A 14,570-nucleotide genomic window follows, 5' to 3' on the forward strand; every position below is an offset into this window, starting at 1 on the left:
AAGTTTTTCCTGAAAACGATTAAATTTAATTCATTTTTACCATGTTGGAAATCTAAAAATGCTGTTAAACTTTTAAAGATGGGGTCGAGAATTAAACAGGATCTTTTGAGACAGTCAGTCTAGCATCAAACCACATTGCCTTTGTTAGTAGACTCGTCCCTATGAAACTGGAATCTCGTTTGTAAACAAGGCATTATGAACACCAAATGAATATTATAGCGACGAAGGCCCTGCTGGGATTTGAACCCAGGGTCTCCTGTTTACGAAACAGGCGCTTTAACCAACTAAGCCACAGAGCCCTTGGACATGCATTTTATTCCTAAAGATCTTGAGTTTAGCTGTATTTCACCAGGTTTTAATGCACAAAAGTAAAATGTAATATCTCAGCAAGTTGGAATAATAAAAAAAAGGAAGTCAAAACAGAGGTTAAAGGCACTGCTGGGATTTGAACCCAGGATCTCCTGTTTACTAGACAGGCACTTTGACCAACTAATCCACAGAGCCTCTACTTGAAGCGTTTAAACCAAAAACCAGTTGAACTTCTTTTCAAAAAAGTTTTAATTATGAAAATGAAGTCAAAACACTGGGTAAAAGGCACTGCTGGGATTTGAACCCAGGATCTCCTGTTTACTAGACAGGCACTTTGACCAACTAAGCCACAGCGCCTCTACTTGAAGCATTTAAACCAAAAAAGAGTTGAACTTCTATTCAAAAAAGTTTTAATTATGAAAATGAAGTCCAAAAACTGGGTTAAAGGCACTGCTGGGATTTGAACCTAGGAATTCCTGTTTACTAGACAGGCACTTTGACCATCTAAGCCACATCGCCTCTACTTGAAGCTGTTAAACCCAAAACGAGTTGAACTTCTTTTCAAAAAAGTTTTAATTATGAAAATGAAGTGAAAACACTGGGTTAAAGCCACAGAGCCCTTGGACATGCATTTTATTCCTAAAGATCTTGAGTTTAGCTGTATTTCACCAGGTTTTAATGCACAAAAGTAAAATGTAATATCTCAGCAAGTTGGAATAATAAAAAAAAGGAAGTCAAAACAGAGGATAAAGGCACTGCTGGGATTTGAACCCAGGATCTCCTGTTTACTAGACAGGCACTTTGACCAACTAATCCACAGAGCCTCTACTTGAAGCGTTTAAACCAAAAACCAGTTGAACTTCTTTTCAAAAAAGTTTTATTAATGAAAATGAAGTCAAAACACTGGGTAAAAGGCACTGCCGGGATTTGAACCCAGGATCTCCTGTTTACTAGACAGGCACTTTGACCAACTAATCCACAGCGCCTCTGCTTGAAGTGTTTAAACCAAAAACGAGTTGAACTTCTTTTCAAAAAAGTTTTAATTATGAAAATGAAGTCCAAACACTGGGTTAAAGGCACTGCTGGGATTTGAACCTAGGAATTCCTGTTTACTAGACAGGCACTTTGACCATCTAAGCCACAGCGCCTCTACTTGAAGCTGTTAAACCCAAAACGAGTTGAACTTCTTTTCAAAAAAGTTTTAATTATGAAAATGAAGTGAAAACACTGGGTTAAAGGCACTGCCGGGATTTGAACCCAGGATCTCCTGTTTACAAGACAGGCACTTTGACCAACTAAGCCACAGCGCCTCTGCTTGAAGTGTTTAAACCAAAAACAAGTTGAACTTCTTTTCAAAAAAGTTTTAATCAGAAAAATGAAGACAAGAAACATTTTTAAAGGCACTGCTGGGATTTGAACCCAGGATCTCCTGTTTACTAGACAGGCATTTTGACTAACTAAGCCACAGCGCCTCTGCTTGAAGCGTTTAAACCAAAAACGAGTTGAACTTCTTTTCAAAAAAGATTTAATTATGAAAATGAAGTCAAAACACTGGGTTAAAGGCACTGCTGGGATTTGAACCTAGGAATTCCTGTTTACTAGACAGGCACTTTGACCATCTAAGCCACAGCGCCTCTACTTGAAGCTGTTAAACCCAAAACGAGTTAAACTTCTTTTCAAAAAAGTTTTAATTATGAAAATGAAGTGAAAACACCGGGTTAAAGGCACTGCTGGGATTTGAACCCAGGATCTCCTGTTTACAAGACAGGCACTTTGACCAGCTAAGCCACAGCGCCACTGTTTTAAGTTTTTCCTGAAAACGATTAAATTTAATTCATTTTTACCATGTTGGAAATCTAAAAATGCTGTTAAACTTTTAAAGATGGGGTCGAGAATTAAACAGGATCTTTTGAGACAGTCAGTCTAGCATCAAACCACATTGCCTTTGTTAGTAGACTCGTCCCTATGAAACTGGAATCTCGTTTGTAAACAAGGCATTATGAACACCAAATGAATATTATAGCGACGAAGGCCCTGCTGGGATTTGAACCCAGGGTCTCCTGTTTACGAAACAGGCGCTTTAACCAACTAAGCCACAGAGCCCTTGGACATGCATTTTATTCCTAAAGATCTTGAGTTTAGCTGTATTTCACCAGGTTTTAATGCACAAAAGTAAAATGTAATATCTCAGCAAGTTGGAATAATAAAAAAAAGGAAGTCAAAACAGAGGTTAAAGGCACTGCTGGGATTTGAACCCAGGATCTCCTGTTTACTAGACAGGCACTTTGACCAACTAATCCACAGAGCCTCTACTTGAAGCGTTTAAACCAAAAACCAGTTGAACTTCTTTTCAAAAAAGTTTTAATTATGAAAATGAAGTCAAAACACTGGGTAAAAGGCACTGCTGGGATTTGAACCCAGGATCTCCTGTTTACTAGACAGGCACTTTGACCAACTAAGCCACAGCGCCTCTACTTGAAGCATTTAAACCAAAAAAGAGTTGAACTTCTATTCAAAAAAGTTTTAATTATGAAAATGAAGTCCAAAAACTGGGTTAAAGGCACTGCTGGGATTTGAACCTAGGAATTCCTGTTTACTAGACAGGCACTTTGACCATCTAAGCCACATCGCCTCTACTTGAAGCTGTTAAACCCAAAACGAGTTGAACTTCTTTTCAAAAAAGTTTTAATTATGAAAATGAAGTGAAAACACTGGGTTAAAGCCACAGAGCCCTTGGACATGCATTTTATTCCTAAAGATCTTGAGTTTAGCTGTATTTCACCAGGTTTTAATGCACAAAAGTAAAATGTAATATCTCAGCAAGTTGGAATAATAAAAAAAAGGAAGTCAAAACAGAGGATAAAGGCACTGCTGGGATTTGAACCCAGGATCTCCTGTTTACTAGACAGGCACTTTGACCAACTAATCCACAGAGCCTCTACTTGAAGCGTTTAAACCAAAAACCAGTTGAACTTCTTTTCAAAAAAGTTTTATTAATGAAAATGAAGTCAAAACACTGGGTAAAAGGCACTGCCGGGATTTGAACCCAGGATCTCCTGTTTACTAGACAGGCACTTTGACCAACTAATCCACAGCGCCTCTGCTTGAAGTGTTTAAACCAAAAACGAGTTGAACTTCTTTTCAAAAAAGTTTTAATTATGAAAATGAAGTCCAAACACTGGGTTAAAGGCACTGCTGGGATTTGAACCTAGGAATTCCTGTTTACTAGACAGGCACTTTGACCATCTAAGCCACAGCGCCTCTACTTGAAGCTGTTAAACCCAAAACGAGTTGAACTTCTTTTCAAAAAAGTTTTAATTATGAAAATGAAGTGAAAACACTGGGTTAAAGGCACTGCCGGGATTTGAACCCAGGATCTCCTGTTTACAAGACAGGCACTTTGACCAACTAAGCCACAGCGCCTCTGCTTGAAGTGTTTAAACCAAAAACAAGTTGAACTTCTTTTCAAAAAAGTTTTAATCAGAAAAATGAAGACAAGAAACATTTTTAAAGGCACTGCTGGGATTTGAACCCAGGATCTCCTGTTTACTAGACAGGCATTTTGACTAACTAAGCCACAGCGCCTCTGCTTGAAGCGTTTAAACCAAAAACGAGTTGAACTTCTTTTCAAAAAAGATTTAATTATGAAAATGAAGTCAAAACACTGGGTTAAAGGCACTGCTGGGATTTGAACCCAGGATCTCCTGTTTACTAGACAGGCACTTTGACCAACTAAGCCACAGCGCCTCTACTTGAAGCATTTAAACCAAAAACGAGTTGAACTTCTTTTCAAAAAAGTTTTAATTATGAAAATGAAGTCAAAACACTGGGTTAAAGGCACTGCTGGGATTTGAACCCAGGATCTCCTGTTTACAAGACAGGCACTTTGACCAGCTAAGCCACAGCGCCACTGTTTTAAGTTTTTCCTGAAAACGATTAAATTTAATTCATTTTTACCATGTTGGAAATCTAAAAATGCTGTTAAACTTTTAAAGATGGGGTCGAGAATTAAACAGGATCTTTTGAGACAGTCAGTCAAGCATCAAACCACATTGCCTTTGTTAGTAGACTCGTCCCTATGAAACTGGAATCTCGTTTGTAAACAAGGCATTATGAACACTAAATGAATATTATAGCGACGAAGGCCCTGCTGGGATTTGAACCCAGGGTCTCCTGTTTACGAAACAGGCGCTTTAACCAACTAAGCCACAGAGCCCTTGGACATGCATTTTATTCCTAAAGATCTTGAGTTTAGCTGTATTTCACCAGGTTTTAATGCACAAAAGTAAAATGTAATATCTCAGCAAGTTGGAATAATAAAAAAAAGGAAGTCAAAACAGAGGATAAAGGCACTGCTGGGATTTGAACCCAGGATCTCCTGTTTACTAGACAGGCACTTTGACCAACTAATCCACAGAGCCTCTACTTGAAGCGTTTAAACCAAAAACCAGTTGAACTTCTTTTCAAAAAAGTTTTAATTATGAAAATGAAGTCAAAACACTGGGTAAAAGGCACTGCTGGGATTTGAACCCAGGATCTCCTGTTTACTAGACAGGCACTTTGACCAACTAAGCCACAGCGCCTCTACTTGAAGCATTTAAACCAAAAAAGAGTTGAACTTCTATTCAAAAAAGTTTTAATTATGAAAATGAAGTCCAAAAACTGGGTTAAAGGCACTGCTGGGATTTGAACCTAGGAATTCCTGTTTACTAGACAGGCACTTTGACCATCTAAGCCACAGCGCCTCTACTTGAAGCTGTTAAACCCAAAACGAGTTGAACTTCTTTTCAAAAAAGTTTTAATTATGAAAATGAAGTGAAAACACTGGGTTAAAGGCACTGCCGGGATTTGAACCCAGGATCTCCTGTTTACAAGACAGGCACTTTGACCAACTAAGCCACAGCGCCTCTGCTTGAAGTGTTTAAACCAAAAACAAGTTGAACTTCTTTTCAAAAAAGTTTTAATCAGAAAAATGAAGACAAGAAACATTTTTAAAGGCACTGCTGGGATTTGAACCCAGGATCTCCTGTTTACTAGACAGGCACTTTGACTAACTAAGCCACAGCGCCTCTACTTGAAGCGTTTAAACCAAAAACGAGTTGAACTTCTTTTCAAAAAAGTTTTAATTATGAAAATGAAGTCAAAACACTGGGTTAAAGGCACTGCTGGGATTTGAACCCAGGATCTCCTGTTTACAAGACAGGCACTTTGACCAGCTAAGCCACAGCGCCACTGTTTTAAGTTTTTCCTGAAAACGATTAAATTTAATTCATTTTTACCATGTTGGAAATCTAAAAATGCTGTTAAACTTTTAAAGATGGGGTCGAGAATTAAACAGGATCTTTTGAGACAGTCAGTCAAGCATCAAACCACATTGCCTTTGTTAGTAGACTCGTCCCTATGAAACTGGAATCTCGTTTGTAAACAAGGCATTATGAACACTAAATGAATATTATAGCGACGAAGGCACTGCTGGGATTTGAACCCAGGATCTCCTGTTTACTAGACAGGCACTTTGACCAACTAATCCACAGAGCCTCTACTTGAAGCGTTTAAACCAAAAACCAGTTGAACTTCTTTTCAAAAAAGTTTTATTAATGAAAATGAAGTCAAAACACTGGGTAAAAGGCACTGCTGGGATTTTAACCCAGGATCTCCTGTTTACTAGACAGGCACTTTGACCAACTAATCCACAGAGCCTCTACTTGAAGCGTTTAAACCAAAAACCAGTTGAACTTCTTTTCAAAAAAGTTTTAATTATGAAAATGAAGTCAAAACACTGGGTAAAAGGCACTGCTGGGATTTGAACCCAGGATCTCCTGTTTACTAGACAGGCACTTTGACCAACTAAGCCACAGCGCCTCTACTTGAAGCATTTAAACCAAAAAAGAGTTGAACTTCTATTCAAAAAAGTTTTAATTATGAAAATGAAGTCCAAAAACTGGGTTAAAGGCACTGCTGGGATTTGAACCTAGGAATTCCTGTTTACTAGACAGGCACTTTGACCATCTAAGCCACAGCGCCTCTACTTGAAGATGTTAAACCCAAAACGAGTTGAACTTCTTTTCAAAAAAGTTTTAATTATGAAAATGAAGTGAAAACACTGGGTTAAAGGCACTGCCGGGATTTGAACCCAGGATCTCCTGTTTACAAGACAGGCACTTTGACCAACTAAGCCACAGCGCCTCTGCTTGAAGTGTTTAAACCAAAAACAAGTTGAACTTCTTTTCAAAAAAGTTTTAATCAGAAAAATGAAGACAAGAAACATTTTTAAAGGCACTGCTGGGATTTGAACCCAGGATCTCCTGTTTACTAGACAGGCACTTTGACTAACTAAGCCACAGCGCCTCTGCTTGAAGCGTTTAAACCAAAAACGAGTTGAACTTCTTTTCAAAAAAGATTTAATTATGAAAATGAAGTCAAAACACTGGGTTAAAGGCACTGCTGGGATTTGAACCCAGGATCTCCTGTTTACTAGACAGGCACTTTGACCAACTAAGCCACAGCGCCTCTACTTGAAGCGTTTAAACCAAAAACGAGTTGAACTTCTTTTCAAAAAAGTTTTAATTATGAAAATGAAGTCAAAACACTGGGTTAAAGGCACTGCTGGGATTTGAACCCAGGATCTCCTGTTTACAAGACAGGCACTTTGACCAGCTAAGCCACAGCGCCACTGTTTTAAGTTTTTCCTGAAAACGATTAAATTTAATTCATTTTTACCATGTTGGAAATCTAAAAATGCTGTTAAACTTTTAAAGATGGGGTCGAGAATTAAACAGGATCTTTTGAGACAGTCAGTCAAGCATCAAACCACATTGCCTTTGTTAGTAGACTCGTCCCTATGAAACTGGAATCTCGTTTGTAAACAAGGCATTATGAACACTAAATGAATATTATAGCGACGAAGGCCCTGCTGGGATTTGAACCCAGGATCTCCTGTTTACTAGACAGGCACTTTGACCAACTAAGCCACAGCGCCTCTGCTTGAAGTGTTTAAACCAAAAACAAGTTGAACTTCTTTTCAAAAAAGTTTTAATCAGAAAAATGAAGACAAGAAACATTTTTAAAGGCACTGCTGGGATTTGAACCTAGGAATTCCTGTATACTAGACAGGCACTTTGACCAGCTAAGCCACAGCGCCACTGTTTTAAGTTTTTCCTGAAAACGATTAAATTTAATTCATTTTTACCATGTTGGAAATCTAAAAATGCTGTTAAACTTTTAAAGATGGGGTCGAGAATTAAACAGGATCTTTTGAGACAGTCAGTCAAGCATCAAACCACATTGCCTTTGTTAGTAGACTCGTCCCTATGAAACTGGAATCTCGTTTGTAAACAAGGCATTATGAACACTAAATGAATATTATAGCGACGAAGGCCCTGCTGGGATTTGAACCCAGGGTCTCCTGTTTACGAAACAGGCGCTTTAACCAACTAAGCCACAGAGCCCTTGGACATGCATTTTATTCCTAAAGATCTTGAGTTTAGCTATATTTCACCAGGTTTTAATGCACAAAAGTAAAATGTAATATCTCAGCAAGTTGGAATAATAAAAAAAAGGAAGTCAAAACAGAGGATAAAGGCACTGCTGGGATTTGAACCCAGGATCTCCTGTTTACTAGACAGGCACTTTGACCAACTAATCCACAGAGCCTCTACTTGAAGCGTTTAAACCAAAAACCAGTTGAACTTCTTTTCAAAAAAGTTTTAATTATGAAAATGAAGTCAAAACACTGGGTAAAAGGCACTGCTGGGATTTGAACCCAGGATCTCCTGTTTACTAGACAGGCACTTTGACCAACTAAGCCACAGCGCCTCTACTTGAAGCATTTAAACCAAAAAAGAGTTGAACTTCTATTCAAAAAAGTTTTAATTATGAAAATGAAGTCCAAAAACTGGGTTAAAGGCACTGCTGGGATTTGAACCTAGGAATTCCTGTTTACTAGACAGGCACTTTGACCATCTAAGCCACAGCGCCTCTACTTGAAGCTGTTAAACCCAAAACGAGTTGAACTTCTTTTCAAAAAAGTTTTAATTATGAAAATGAAGTGAAAACACTGGGTTAAAGGCACTGCCGGGATTTGAACCCAGGATCTCCTGTTTACAAGACAGGCACTTTGACCAACTAAGCCACAGCGCCTCTGCTTGAAGTGTTTAAACCAAAAACAAGTTGAACTTCTTTTCAAAAAAGTTTTAATCAGAAAAATGAAGACAAGAAACATTTTTAAAGGCACTGCTGGGATTTGAACCCAGGATCTCCTGTTTACTAGACAGGCACTTTGACTAACTAAGCCACAGCGCCTCTACTTGAAGCGTTTAAACCAAAAACGAGTTGAACTTCTTTTCAAAAAAGTTTTAATTATGAAAATGAAGTCAAAACACTGGGTTAAAGGCACTGCTGGGATTTGAACCCAGGATCTCCTGTTTACAAGACAGGCACTTTGACCAGCTAAGCCACAGCGCCACTGTTTTAAGTTTTTCCTGAAAACGATTAAATTTAATTCATTTTTACCATGTTGGAAATCTAAAAATGCTGTTAAACTTTTAAAGATGGGGTCGAGAATTAAACAGGATCTTTTGAGACAGTCAGTCAAGCATCAAACCACATTGCCTTTGTTAGTAGACTCGTCCCTATGAAACTGGAATCTCGTTTGTAAACAAGGCATTATGAACACTAAATGAATATTATAGCGACGAAGGCACTGCTGGGATTTGAACCCAGGATCTCCTGTTTACTAGACAGGCACTTTGACCAACTAATCCACAGAGCCTCTACTTGAAGCGTTTAAACCAAAAACCAGTTGAACTTCTTTTCAAAAAAGTTTTATTAATGAAAATGAAGTCAAAACACTGGGTAAAAGGCACTGCTGGGATTTTAACCCAGGATCTCCTGTTTACTAGACAGGCACTTTGACCAATTAATCCACAGAGCCTCTACTTGAAGCGTTTAAACCAAAAACCAGTTGAACTTCTTTTCAAAAAAGTTTTATTTATGAAAATGAAGTCAAAACACTGGGTAAAAGGCACTGCTGGGATTTGAACCCAGGATCTCCTGTTTACTAGACAGGCACTTTGACCAACTAATCCACAGAGCCTCTACTTGAAGCGTTTAAACCAAAAACCAGTTGAACTTCTTTTCAAAAAAGTTTTAATTATGAAAATGAAGTCAAAACACTGGGTTAAAGGCACTGCTGGGATTTGAACCTAGGAATTCCTGTTTACTAGACAGGCACTTTGACCATCTAAGCCACAGCGCCTCTACTTTAAGCTGTTAAACCCAAAACGAGTTGAACTTCTTTTCAAAAAAGTTTTAATTATGAAAATGAAGTGAAAACACTGGGTTAAAGGCACTGCTGGGATTTGAACCCAGGATCTCCTGTTTACAAGACAGGCACTTTGACCAACTAAGCCACAGCGCCTCTGCTTGAAGTGTTTAAACCAAAAACAAGTTGAACTTCTTTTCAAAAAAGTTTTAATCAGAAAAATGAAGACAAGAAACATTTTTAAAGGCACTGCTGGGATTTGAACCCAGGATCTCCTGTTTACTAGACAGGCACTTTGACTAACTAAGCCACAGCGCCTCTGCTTGAAGCGTTTAAACCAAAAACGAGTTGAACTTCTTTTCAAAAAAGATTTAATTATGAAAATGAAGTCAAAACACTGGGTTAAAGGCACTGCTGGGATTTGAACCCAGGATCTCCTGTTTACTAGACAGGCACTTTGACCAACTAAGCCACAGCGCCTCTACTTGAAGCGTTTAAACCAAAAACGAGTTGAACTTCTTTTCAAAAAAGTTTTAATTATGAAAATGAAGTCAAAACACTGGGTTAAAGGCACTGCTGGGATTTGAACCCAGGATCTCCTGTTTACAAGACAGGCACTTTGACCAGCTAAGCCACAGCGCCACTGTTTTAAGTTTTTCCTGAAAACGATTAAATTTAATTCATTTTTACCATGTTGGAAATCTAAAAATGCTGTTAAACTTTTAAAGATGGGGTCGAGAATTAAACAGGATCTTTTGAGACAGTCAGTCAAGCATCAAACCACATTGCCTTTGTTAGTAGACTCGTCCCTATGAAACTGGAATCTCGTTTGTAAACAAGGCATTATGAACACTAAATGAATATTATAGCGACGAAGGCCCTGCTGGGATTTGAACCCAGGATCTCCTGTTTACTAGACAGGCACTTTGACCAACTAAGCCACAGCGCCTCTGCTTGAAGTGTTTAAACCAAAAACAAGTTGAACTTCTTTTCAAAAAAGTTTTAATCAGAAAAATGAAGACAAGAAACATTTTTAAAGGCACTGCTGGGATTTGAACCTAGGAATTCCTGTATACTAGACAGGCACTTTGACCAGCTAAGCCACAGCGCCACTGTTTTAAGTTTTTCCTGAAAACGATTAAATTTAATTCATTTTTACCATGTTGGAAATCTAAAAATGCTGTTAAACTTTTAAAGATGGGGTCGAGAATTAAACAGGATCTTTTGAGACAGTCAGTCAAGCATCAAACCACATTGCCTTTGTTAGTAGACTCGTCCCTATGAAACTGGAATCTCGTTTGTAAACAAGGCATTATGAACACTAAATGAATATTATAGCGACGAAGGCCCTGCTGGGATTTGAACCCAGGGTCTCCTGTTTACGAAACAGGCGCTTTAACCAACTAAGCCACAGAGCCCTTGGACATGCATTTTATTCCTAAAGATCTTGAGTTTAGCTATATTTCACCAGGTTTTAATGCACAAAAGTAAAATGTAATATCTCAGCAAGTTGGAATAATAAAAAAAAGGAAGTCAAAACAGAGGATAAAGGCACTGCTGGGATTTGAACCCAGGATCTCCTGTTTACTAGACAGGCACTTTGACCAACTAATCCACAGAGCCTCTACTTGAAGCGTTTAAACCAAAAACCAGTTGAACTTCTTTTCAAAAAAGTTTTAATTATGAAAATGAAGTCAAAACACTGGGTAAAAGGCACTGCTGGGATTTGAACCCAGGATCTCCTGTTTACTAGACAGGCACTTTGACCAACTAAGCCACAGCGCCTCTACTTGAAGCATTTAAACCAAAAAAGAGTTGAACTTCTATTCAAAAAAGTTTTAATTATGAAAATGAAGTCCAAAAACTGGGTTAAAGGCACTGCTGGGATTTGAACCTAGGAATTCCTGTTTACTAGACAGGCACTTTGACCATCTAAGCCACAGCGCCTCTACTTGAAGCTGTTAAACCCAAAACGAGTTGAACTTCTTTTCAAAAAAGTTTTAATTATGAAAATGAAGTGAAAACACTGGGTTAAAGGCACTGCCGGGATTTGAACCCAGGATCTCCTGTTTACAAGACAGGCACTTTGACCAACTAAGCCACAGCGCCTCTGCTTGAAGTGTTTAAACCAAAAACAAGTTGAACTTCTTTTCAAAAAAGTTTTAATCAGAAAAATGAAGACAAGAAACATTTTTAAAGGCACTGCTGGGATTTGAACCCAGGATCTCCTGTTTACTAGACAGGCACTTTGACTAACTAAGCCACAGCGCCTCTACTTGAAGCGTTTAAACCAAAAACGAGTTGAACTTCTTTTCAAAAAAGTTTTAATTATGAAAATGAAGTCAAAACACTGGGTTAAAGGCACTGCTGGGATTTGAACCCAGGATCTCCTGTTTACAAGACAGGCACTTTGACCAGCTAAGCCACAGCGCCACTGTTTTAAGTTTTTCCTGAAAACGATTAAATTTAATTCATTTTTACCATGTTGGAAATCTAAAAATGCTGTTAAACTTTTAAAGATGGGGTCGAGAATTAAACAGGATCTTTTGAGACAGTCAGTCAAGCATCAAACCACATTGCCTTTGTTAGTAGACTCGTCCCTATGAAACTGGAATCTCGTTTGTAAACAAGGCATTATGAACACTAAATGAATATTATAGCGACGAAGGCACTGCTGGGATTTGAACCCAGGATCTCCTGTTTACTAGACAGGCACTTTGACCAACTAATCCACAGAGCCTCTACTTGAAGCGTTTAAACCAAAAACCAGTTGAACTTCTTTTCAAAAAAGTTTTATTAATGAAAATGAAGTCAAAACACTGGGTAAAAGGCACTGCTGGGATTTTAACCCAGGATCTCCTGTTTACTAGACAGGCACTTTGACCAATTAATCCACAGAGCCTCTACTTGAAGCGTTTAAACCAAAAACCAGTTGAACTTCTTTTCAAAAAAGTTTTATTTATGAAAATGAAGTCAAAACACTGGGTAAAAGGCACTGCTGGGATTTGAACCCAGGATCTCCTGTTTACTAGACAGGCACTTTGACCAACTAATCCACAGAGCCTCTACTTGAAGCGTTTAAACCAAAAACCAGTTGAACTTCTTTTCAAAAAAGTTTTAATTATGAAAATGAAGTCAAAACACTGGGTTAAAGGCACTGCTGGGATTTGAACCTAGGAATTCCTGTTTACTAGACAGGCACTTTGACCATCTAAGCCACAGCGCCTCTACTTTAAGCTGTTAAACCCAAAACGAGTTGAACTTCTTTTCAAAAAAGTTTTAATTATGAAAATGAAGTGAAAACACTGGGTTAAAGGCACTGCTGGGATTTGAACCCAGGATCTCCTGTTTACAAGACAGGCACTTTGACCAACTAAGCCACAGCGCCTCTGCTTGAAGTGTTTAAACCAAAAACAAGTTGAACTTCTTTTCAAAAAAGTTTTAATCAGAAAAATGAAGACAAGAAACATTTTTAAAGGCACTGCTGGGATTTGAACCCAGGATCTCCTGTTTACTAGACAGGCACTTTGACCAACTAAGCCACAGCGCCTCTGCTTGAAGCGTTTAAACCAAAAACGAGTTGAACTTCTTTTCAAAAAAGATTTAATTATGAAAATGAAGTCAAAACACTGGGTTAAAGGCACTGCTGGGATTTGAACCCAGGATCTCCTGTTTACTAGACAGGCACTTTGACCAACTAAGCCACAGCGCCTCTACTTGAAGCGTTTAAACCAAAAACGAGTTGAACTTCTTTTCAAAAAAGTTTTAATTATGAAAATGAAGTCCAAACACTGGGTTAAAGGCACTGCTGGGATTTGAACCTAGGAATTCCTGTTTACTAGACAGGCACTTTGACCATCTAAGCCACAGCGCCTCTACTTTAAGCTGTTAAACCCAAAACGAGTTGAACTTCTTTTCAAAAAAGTTTTAATTATGAAAATGAAGTGAAAACACTGGGTTAAAGGCACTGCTGGGATTTGAACCCAGGATCTCCTGTTTACAAGACAGGCACTTTGACCAACTAAGCCACAGCGCCTCTGCTTGAAGTGTTTAAACCAAAAACAAGTTGAACTTCTTTTCAAAAAAGTTTTAATCAGAAAAATGAAGACAAGAAACATTTTTAAAGGCACTGCTGGGATTTGAACCTAGGAATTCCTGTATACTAGACAGGCACTTTGACCAGCTAAGCCACAGCGCCACTGTTTTAAGTTTTTCCTGAAAACGATTAAATTTAATTCATTTTTACCATGTTGGAAATCTAAAAATGCTGTTAAACTTTTAAAGATGGGGTCGAGAATCAAACGGGATCTTTTGAGACAGTCAGTCAAGCATCAAACCACATTGCCTTTGTTAGTAGACTCGTCCCTATGAAACTGGAATCTCGTTTGTAAACAAGGCATTATGAACACTAAATGAATATTATAGCGACGAAGGCCCTGCTGGGATTTGAACCCAGGGTCTCCTGTTTACTAGACAGGCACTTTGACCAACTAAGCCACAGCGCCTCTACTTGAAGCATTTAAACCAAAAACGAGTTGAACTTCTTTTCAAAAAAGTTTTAATTATGAAAATGAAGTCAAAACACTGGGTTAAAGGCACTGCTGGGATTTGAACCCAGGATCTCCTGTTTACAAGACAGGCACTTTGACCAGCTAAGCCACAGCGCCACTGTTTTAAGTTTTTCCTGAAAACGATTAAATTTAATTCATTTTTACCATGTTGGAAATCTAAAAATGCTGTTAAACTTTTAAAGATGGGGTCGAGAATTAAACAGGATCTTTTGAGACAGTCAGTCAAGCATCAAACCACATTGCCTTTGTTAGTAGACTCGTCCCTATGAAACTGGAATCTCGTTTGTAAACAAGGCATTATGAACACTAAATGAATATTATAGCGACGAAGGCCCTGCTGGGATTTGAACCCAGGGTCTCCTGTTTACGAAACAGGCGCTTTAACCAACTAAGCCACAGAGCCCTTGGACATGCATTTTATTCCTAAA

At 38.3% G+C, this 14,570-nt stretch overlaps 58 non-coding genes across 58 annotated transcripts; all 58 read right to left on the reverse strand.

Annotated features, from left to right (window-relative positions):
- Positions 1-225: 225 nt before the first annotated feature.
- On the reverse strand, positions 226-299 carry trnat-cgu (transfer RNA threonine (anticodon CGU)). The gene has a single exon. It is a non-coding gene; the product is annotated as a tRNA-Thr (tRNA).
- A 131-nt stretch (positions 300-430) lies between these two features.
- Positions 431-504, reverse strand: trnat-agu (transfer RNA threonine (anticodon AGU)). The gene has a single exon. It is a non-coding gene; the product is annotated as a tRNA-Thr (tRNA).
- Positions 505-592: 88 nt separating this feature from the next.
- trnat-agu (transfer RNA threonine (anticodon AGU)) lies at positions 593-666 on the reverse strand. The gene has a single exon. It is a non-coding gene; the product is annotated as a tRNA-Thr (tRNA).
- Positions 667-1,059: 393 nt separating this feature from the next.
- trnat-agu (transfer RNA threonine (anticodon AGU)) lies at positions 1,060-1,133 on the reverse strand. The gene has a single exon. It is a non-coding gene; the product is annotated as a tRNA-Thr (tRNA).
- Positions 1,134-1,221: 88 nt separating this feature from the next.
- trnat-agu (transfer RNA threonine (anticodon AGU)) lies at positions 1,222-1,295 on the reverse strand. The gene has a single exon. It is a non-coding gene; the product is annotated as a tRNA-Thr (tRNA).
- Positions 1,296-1,545: 250 nt separating this feature from the next.
- On the reverse strand, positions 1,546-1,619 carry trnat-ugu (transfer RNA threonine (anticodon UGU)). Its single transcript has one exon. It is a non-coding gene; the product is annotated as a tRNA-Thr (tRNA).
- An 88-nt stretch (positions 1,620-1,707) lies between these two features.
- Positions 1,708-1,781, reverse strand: trnat-agu (transfer RNA threonine (anticodon AGU)). The gene has a single exon. It is a non-coding gene; the product is annotated as a tRNA-Thr (tRNA).
- A 250-nt stretch (positions 1,782-2,031) lies between these two features.
- Positions 2,032-2,105, reverse strand: trnat-ugu (transfer RNA threonine (anticodon UGU)). Its single transcript has one exon. It is a non-coding gene; the product is annotated as a tRNA-Thr (tRNA).
- A 233-nt stretch (positions 2,106-2,338) lies between these two features.
- On the reverse strand, positions 2,339-2,412 carry trnat-cgu (transfer RNA threonine (anticodon CGU)). Its single transcript has one exon. It is a non-coding gene; the product is annotated as a tRNA-Thr (tRNA).
- A 131-nt stretch (positions 2,413-2,543) lies between these two features.
- On the reverse strand, positions 2,544-2,617 carry trnat-agu (transfer RNA threonine (anticodon AGU)). The gene has a single exon. It is a non-coding gene; the product is annotated as a tRNA-Thr (tRNA).
- An 88-nt stretch (positions 2,618-2,705) lies between these two features.
- Positions 2,706-2,779, reverse strand: trnat-agu (transfer RNA threonine (anticodon AGU)). The gene has a single exon. It is a non-coding gene; the product is annotated as a tRNA-Thr (tRNA).
- Positions 2,780-3,172: 393 nt separating this feature from the next.
- On the reverse strand, positions 3,173-3,246 carry trnat-agu (transfer RNA threonine (anticodon AGU)). The gene has a single exon. It is a non-coding gene; the product is annotated as a tRNA-Thr (tRNA).
- Positions 3,247-3,334: 88 nt separating this feature from the next.
- trnat-agu (transfer RNA threonine (anticodon AGU)) lies at positions 3,335-3,408 on the reverse strand. Its single transcript has one exon. It is a non-coding gene; the product is annotated as a tRNA-Thr (tRNA).
- Positions 3,409-3,658: 250 nt separating this feature from the next.
- trnat-ugu (transfer RNA threonine (anticodon UGU)) lies at positions 3,659-3,732 on the reverse strand. The gene has a single exon. It is a non-coding gene; the product is annotated as a tRNA-Thr (tRNA).
- An 88-nt stretch (positions 3,733-3,820) lies between these two features.
- On the reverse strand, positions 3,821-3,894 carry trnat-agu (transfer RNA threonine (anticodon AGU)). Its single transcript has one exon. It is a non-coding gene; the product is annotated as a tRNA-Thr (tRNA).
- Positions 3,895-3,982: 88 nt separating this feature from the next.
- On the reverse strand, positions 3,983-4,056 carry trnat-agu (transfer RNA threonine (anticodon AGU)). The gene has a single exon. It is a non-coding gene; the product is annotated as a tRNA-Thr (tRNA).
- An 88-nt stretch (positions 4,057-4,144) lies between these two features.
- trnat-ugu (transfer RNA threonine (anticodon UGU)) lies at positions 4,145-4,218 on the reverse strand. The gene has a single exon. It is a non-coding gene; the product is annotated as a tRNA-Thr (tRNA).
- A 233-nt stretch (positions 4,219-4,451) lies between these two features.
- Positions 4,452-4,525, reverse strand: trnat-cgu (transfer RNA threonine (anticodon CGU)). Its single transcript has one exon. It is a non-coding gene; the product is annotated as a tRNA-Thr (tRNA).
- Positions 4,526-4,656: 131 nt separating this feature from the next.
- On the reverse strand, positions 4,657-4,730 carry trnat-agu (transfer RNA threonine (anticodon AGU)). Its single transcript has one exon. It is a non-coding gene; the product is annotated as a tRNA-Thr (tRNA).
- An 88-nt stretch (positions 4,731-4,818) lies between these two features.
- Positions 4,819-4,892, reverse strand: trnat-agu (transfer RNA threonine (anticodon AGU)). Its single transcript has one exon. It is a non-coding gene; the product is annotated as a tRNA-Thr (tRNA).
- Positions 4,893-5,142: 250 nt separating this feature from the next.
- trnat-ugu (transfer RNA threonine (anticodon UGU)) lies at positions 5,143-5,216 on the reverse strand. The gene has a single exon. It is a non-coding gene; the product is annotated as a tRNA-Thr (tRNA).
- An 88-nt stretch (positions 5,217-5,304) lies between these two features.
- Positions 5,305-5,378, reverse strand: trnat-agu (transfer RNA threonine (anticodon AGU)). The gene has a single exon. It is a non-coding gene; the product is annotated as a tRNA-Thr (tRNA).
- An 88-nt stretch (positions 5,379-5,466) lies between these two features.
- On the reverse strand, positions 5,467-5,540 carry trnat-ugu (transfer RNA threonine (anticodon UGU)). Its single transcript has one exon. It is a non-coding gene; the product is annotated as a tRNA-Thr (tRNA).
- A 233-nt stretch (positions 5,541-5,773) lies between these two features.
- trnat-agu (transfer RNA threonine (anticodon AGU)) lies at positions 5,774-5,847 on the reverse strand. Its single transcript has one exon. It is a non-coding gene; the product is annotated as a tRNA-Thr (tRNA).
- Positions 5,848-6,097: 250 nt separating this feature from the next.
- Positions 6,098-6,171, reverse strand: trnat-agu (transfer RNA threonine (anticodon AGU)). The gene has a single exon. It is a non-coding gene; the product is annotated as a tRNA-Thr (tRNA).
- Positions 6,172-6,421: 250 nt separating this feature from the next.
- trnat-ugu (transfer RNA threonine (anticodon UGU)) lies at positions 6,422-6,495 on the reverse strand. The gene has a single exon. It is a non-coding gene; the product is annotated as a tRNA-Thr (tRNA).
- An 88-nt stretch (positions 6,496-6,583) lies between these two features.
- On the reverse strand, positions 6,584-6,657 carry trnat-agu (transfer RNA threonine (anticodon AGU)). Its single transcript has one exon. It is a non-coding gene; the product is annotated as a tRNA-Thr (tRNA).
- Positions 6,658-6,745: 88 nt separating this feature from the next.
- trnat-agu (transfer RNA threonine (anticodon AGU)) lies at positions 6,746-6,819 on the reverse strand. Its single transcript has one exon. It is a non-coding gene; the product is annotated as a tRNA-Thr (tRNA).
- An 88-nt stretch (positions 6,820-6,907) lies between these two features.
- On the reverse strand, positions 6,908-6,981 carry trnat-ugu (transfer RNA threonine (anticodon UGU)). The gene has a single exon. It is a non-coding gene; the product is annotated as a tRNA-Thr (tRNA).
- Positions 6,982-7,214: 233 nt separating this feature from the next.
- Positions 7,215-7,288, reverse strand: trnat-agu (transfer RNA threonine (anticodon AGU)). Its single transcript has one exon. It is a non-coding gene; the product is annotated as a tRNA-Thr (tRNA).
- Positions 7,289-7,683: 395 nt separating this feature from the next.
- On the reverse strand, positions 7,684-7,757 carry trnat-cgu (transfer RNA threonine (anticodon CGU)). The gene has a single exon. It is a non-coding gene; the product is annotated as a tRNA-Thr (tRNA).
- A 131-nt stretch (positions 7,758-7,888) lies between these two features.
- trnat-agu (transfer RNA threonine (anticodon AGU)) lies at positions 7,889-7,962 on the reverse strand. Its single transcript has one exon. It is a non-coding gene; the product is annotated as a tRNA-Thr (tRNA).
- An 88-nt stretch (positions 7,963-8,050) lies between these two features.
- trnat-agu (transfer RNA threonine (anticodon AGU)) lies at positions 8,051-8,124 on the reverse strand. Its single transcript has one exon. It is a non-coding gene; the product is annotated as a tRNA-Thr (tRNA).
- A 250-nt stretch (positions 8,125-8,374) lies between these two features.
- Positions 8,375-8,448, reverse strand: trnat-ugu (transfer RNA threonine (anticodon UGU)). The gene has a single exon. It is a non-coding gene; the product is annotated as a tRNA-Thr (tRNA).
- Positions 8,449-8,536: 88 nt separating this feature from the next.
- On the reverse strand, positions 8,537-8,610 carry trnat-agu (transfer RNA threonine (anticodon AGU)). Its single transcript has one exon. It is a non-coding gene; the product is annotated as a tRNA-Thr (tRNA).
- An 88-nt stretch (positions 8,611-8,698) lies between these two features.
- trnat-ugu (transfer RNA threonine (anticodon UGU)) lies at positions 8,699-8,772 on the reverse strand. Its single transcript has one exon. It is a non-coding gene; the product is annotated as a tRNA-Thr (tRNA).
- A 233-nt stretch (positions 8,773-9,005) lies between these two features.
- trnat-agu (transfer RNA threonine (anticodon AGU)) lies at positions 9,006-9,079 on the reverse strand. Its single transcript has one exon. It is a non-coding gene; the product is annotated as a tRNA-Thr (tRNA).
- Positions 9,080-9,329: 250 nt separating this feature from the next.
- On the reverse strand, positions 9,330-9,403 carry trnat-agu (transfer RNA threonine (anticodon AGU)). The gene has a single exon. It is a non-coding gene; the product is annotated as a tRNA-Thr (tRNA).
- Positions 9,404-9,653: 250 nt separating this feature from the next.
- Positions 9,654-9,727, reverse strand: trnat-ugu (transfer RNA threonine (anticodon UGU)). The gene has a single exon. It is a non-coding gene; the product is annotated as a tRNA-Thr (tRNA).
- An 88-nt stretch (positions 9,728-9,815) lies between these two features.
- trnat-agu (transfer RNA threonine (anticodon AGU)) lies at positions 9,816-9,889 on the reverse strand. The gene has a single exon. It is a non-coding gene; the product is annotated as a tRNA-Thr (tRNA).
- Positions 9,890-9,977: 88 nt separating this feature from the next.
- Positions 9,978-10,051, reverse strand: trnat-agu (transfer RNA threonine (anticodon AGU)). The gene has a single exon. It is a non-coding gene; the product is annotated as a tRNA-Thr (tRNA).
- Positions 10,052-10,139: 88 nt separating this feature from the next.
- On the reverse strand, positions 10,140-10,213 carry trnat-ugu (transfer RNA threonine (anticodon UGU)). Its single transcript has one exon. It is a non-coding gene; the product is annotated as a tRNA-Thr (tRNA).
- Positions 10,214-10,446: 233 nt separating this feature from the next.
- Positions 10,447-10,520, reverse strand: trnat-agu (transfer RNA threonine (anticodon AGU)). Its single transcript has one exon. It is a non-coding gene; the product is annotated as a tRNA-Thr (tRNA).
- A 395-nt stretch (positions 10,521-10,915) lies between these two features.
- trnat-cgu (transfer RNA threonine (anticodon CGU)) lies at positions 10,916-10,989 on the reverse strand. Its single transcript has one exon. It is a non-coding gene; the product is annotated as a tRNA-Thr (tRNA).
- Positions 10,990-11,120: 131 nt separating this feature from the next.
- trnat-agu (transfer RNA threonine (anticodon AGU)) lies at positions 11,121-11,194 on the reverse strand. Its single transcript has one exon. It is a non-coding gene; the product is annotated as a tRNA-Thr (tRNA).
- An 88-nt stretch (positions 11,195-11,282) lies between these two features.
- trnat-agu (transfer RNA threonine (anticodon AGU)) lies at positions 11,283-11,356 on the reverse strand. Its single transcript has one exon. It is a non-coding gene; the product is annotated as a tRNA-Thr (tRNA).
- Positions 11,357-11,606: 250 nt separating this feature from the next.
- On the reverse strand, positions 11,607-11,680 carry trnat-ugu (transfer RNA threonine (anticodon UGU)). Its single transcript has one exon. It is a non-coding gene; the product is annotated as a tRNA-Thr (tRNA).
- An 88-nt stretch (positions 11,681-11,768) lies between these two features.
- On the reverse strand, positions 11,769-11,842 carry trnat-agu (transfer RNA threonine (anticodon AGU)). Its single transcript has one exon. It is a non-coding gene; the product is annotated as a tRNA-Thr (tRNA).
- An 88-nt stretch (positions 11,843-11,930) lies between these two features.
- trnat-ugu (transfer RNA threonine (anticodon UGU)) lies at positions 11,931-12,004 on the reverse strand. Its single transcript has one exon. It is a non-coding gene; the product is annotated as a tRNA-Thr (tRNA).
- Positions 12,005-12,237: 233 nt separating this feature from the next.
- On the reverse strand, positions 12,238-12,311 carry trnat-agu (transfer RNA threonine (anticodon AGU)). Its single transcript has one exon. It is a non-coding gene; the product is annotated as a tRNA-Thr (tRNA).
- Positions 12,312-12,561: 250 nt separating this feature from the next.
- trnat-agu (transfer RNA threonine (anticodon AGU)) lies at positions 12,562-12,635 on the reverse strand. Its single transcript has one exon. It is a non-coding gene; the product is annotated as a tRNA-Thr (tRNA).
- A 250-nt stretch (positions 12,636-12,885) lies between these two features.
- trnat-ugu (transfer RNA threonine (anticodon UGU)) lies at positions 12,886-12,959 on the reverse strand. The gene has a single exon. It is a non-coding gene; the product is annotated as a tRNA-Thr (tRNA).
- Positions 12,960-13,047: 88 nt separating this feature from the next.
- trnat-agu (transfer RNA threonine (anticodon AGU)) lies at positions 13,048-13,121 on the reverse strand. Its single transcript has one exon. It is a non-coding gene; the product is annotated as a tRNA-Thr (tRNA).
- Positions 13,122-13,209: 88 nt separating this feature from the next.
- trnat-agu (transfer RNA threonine (anticodon AGU)) lies at positions 13,210-13,283 on the reverse strand. Its single transcript has one exon. It is a non-coding gene; the product is annotated as a tRNA-Thr (tRNA).
- Positions 13,284-13,533: 250 nt separating this feature from the next.
- Positions 13,534-13,607, reverse strand: trnat-ugu (transfer RNA threonine (anticodon UGU)). The gene has a single exon. It is a non-coding gene; the product is annotated as a tRNA-Thr (tRNA).
- Positions 13,608-14,002: 395 nt separating this feature from the next.
- trnat-agu (transfer RNA threonine (anticodon AGU)) lies at positions 14,003-14,076 on the reverse strand. The gene has a single exon. It is a non-coding gene; the product is annotated as a tRNA-Thr (tRNA).
- Positions 14,077-14,164: 88 nt separating this feature from the next.
- trnat-ugu (transfer RNA threonine (anticodon UGU)) lies at positions 14,165-14,238 on the reverse strand. The gene has a single exon. It is a non-coding gene; the product is annotated as a tRNA-Thr (tRNA).
- A 233-nt stretch (positions 14,239-14,471) lies between these two features.
- trnat-cgu (transfer RNA threonine (anticodon CGU)) lies at positions 14,472-14,545 on the reverse strand. The gene has a single exon. It is a non-coding gene; the product is annotated as a tRNA-Thr (tRNA).
- Between the last annotated feature and the right edge of the window lie 25 nt (positions 14,546-14,570).

This window comes from Gasterosteus aculeatus, chromosome 6, assembly GCF_964276395.1.
Source record: "Gasterosteus aculeatus chromosome 6, fGasAcu3.hap1.1, whole genome shotgun sequence".
Lineage (NCBI taxonomy): Eukaryota > Metazoa > Chordata > Actinopteri > Perciformes > Gasterosteidae > Gasterosteus > Gasterosteus aculeatus.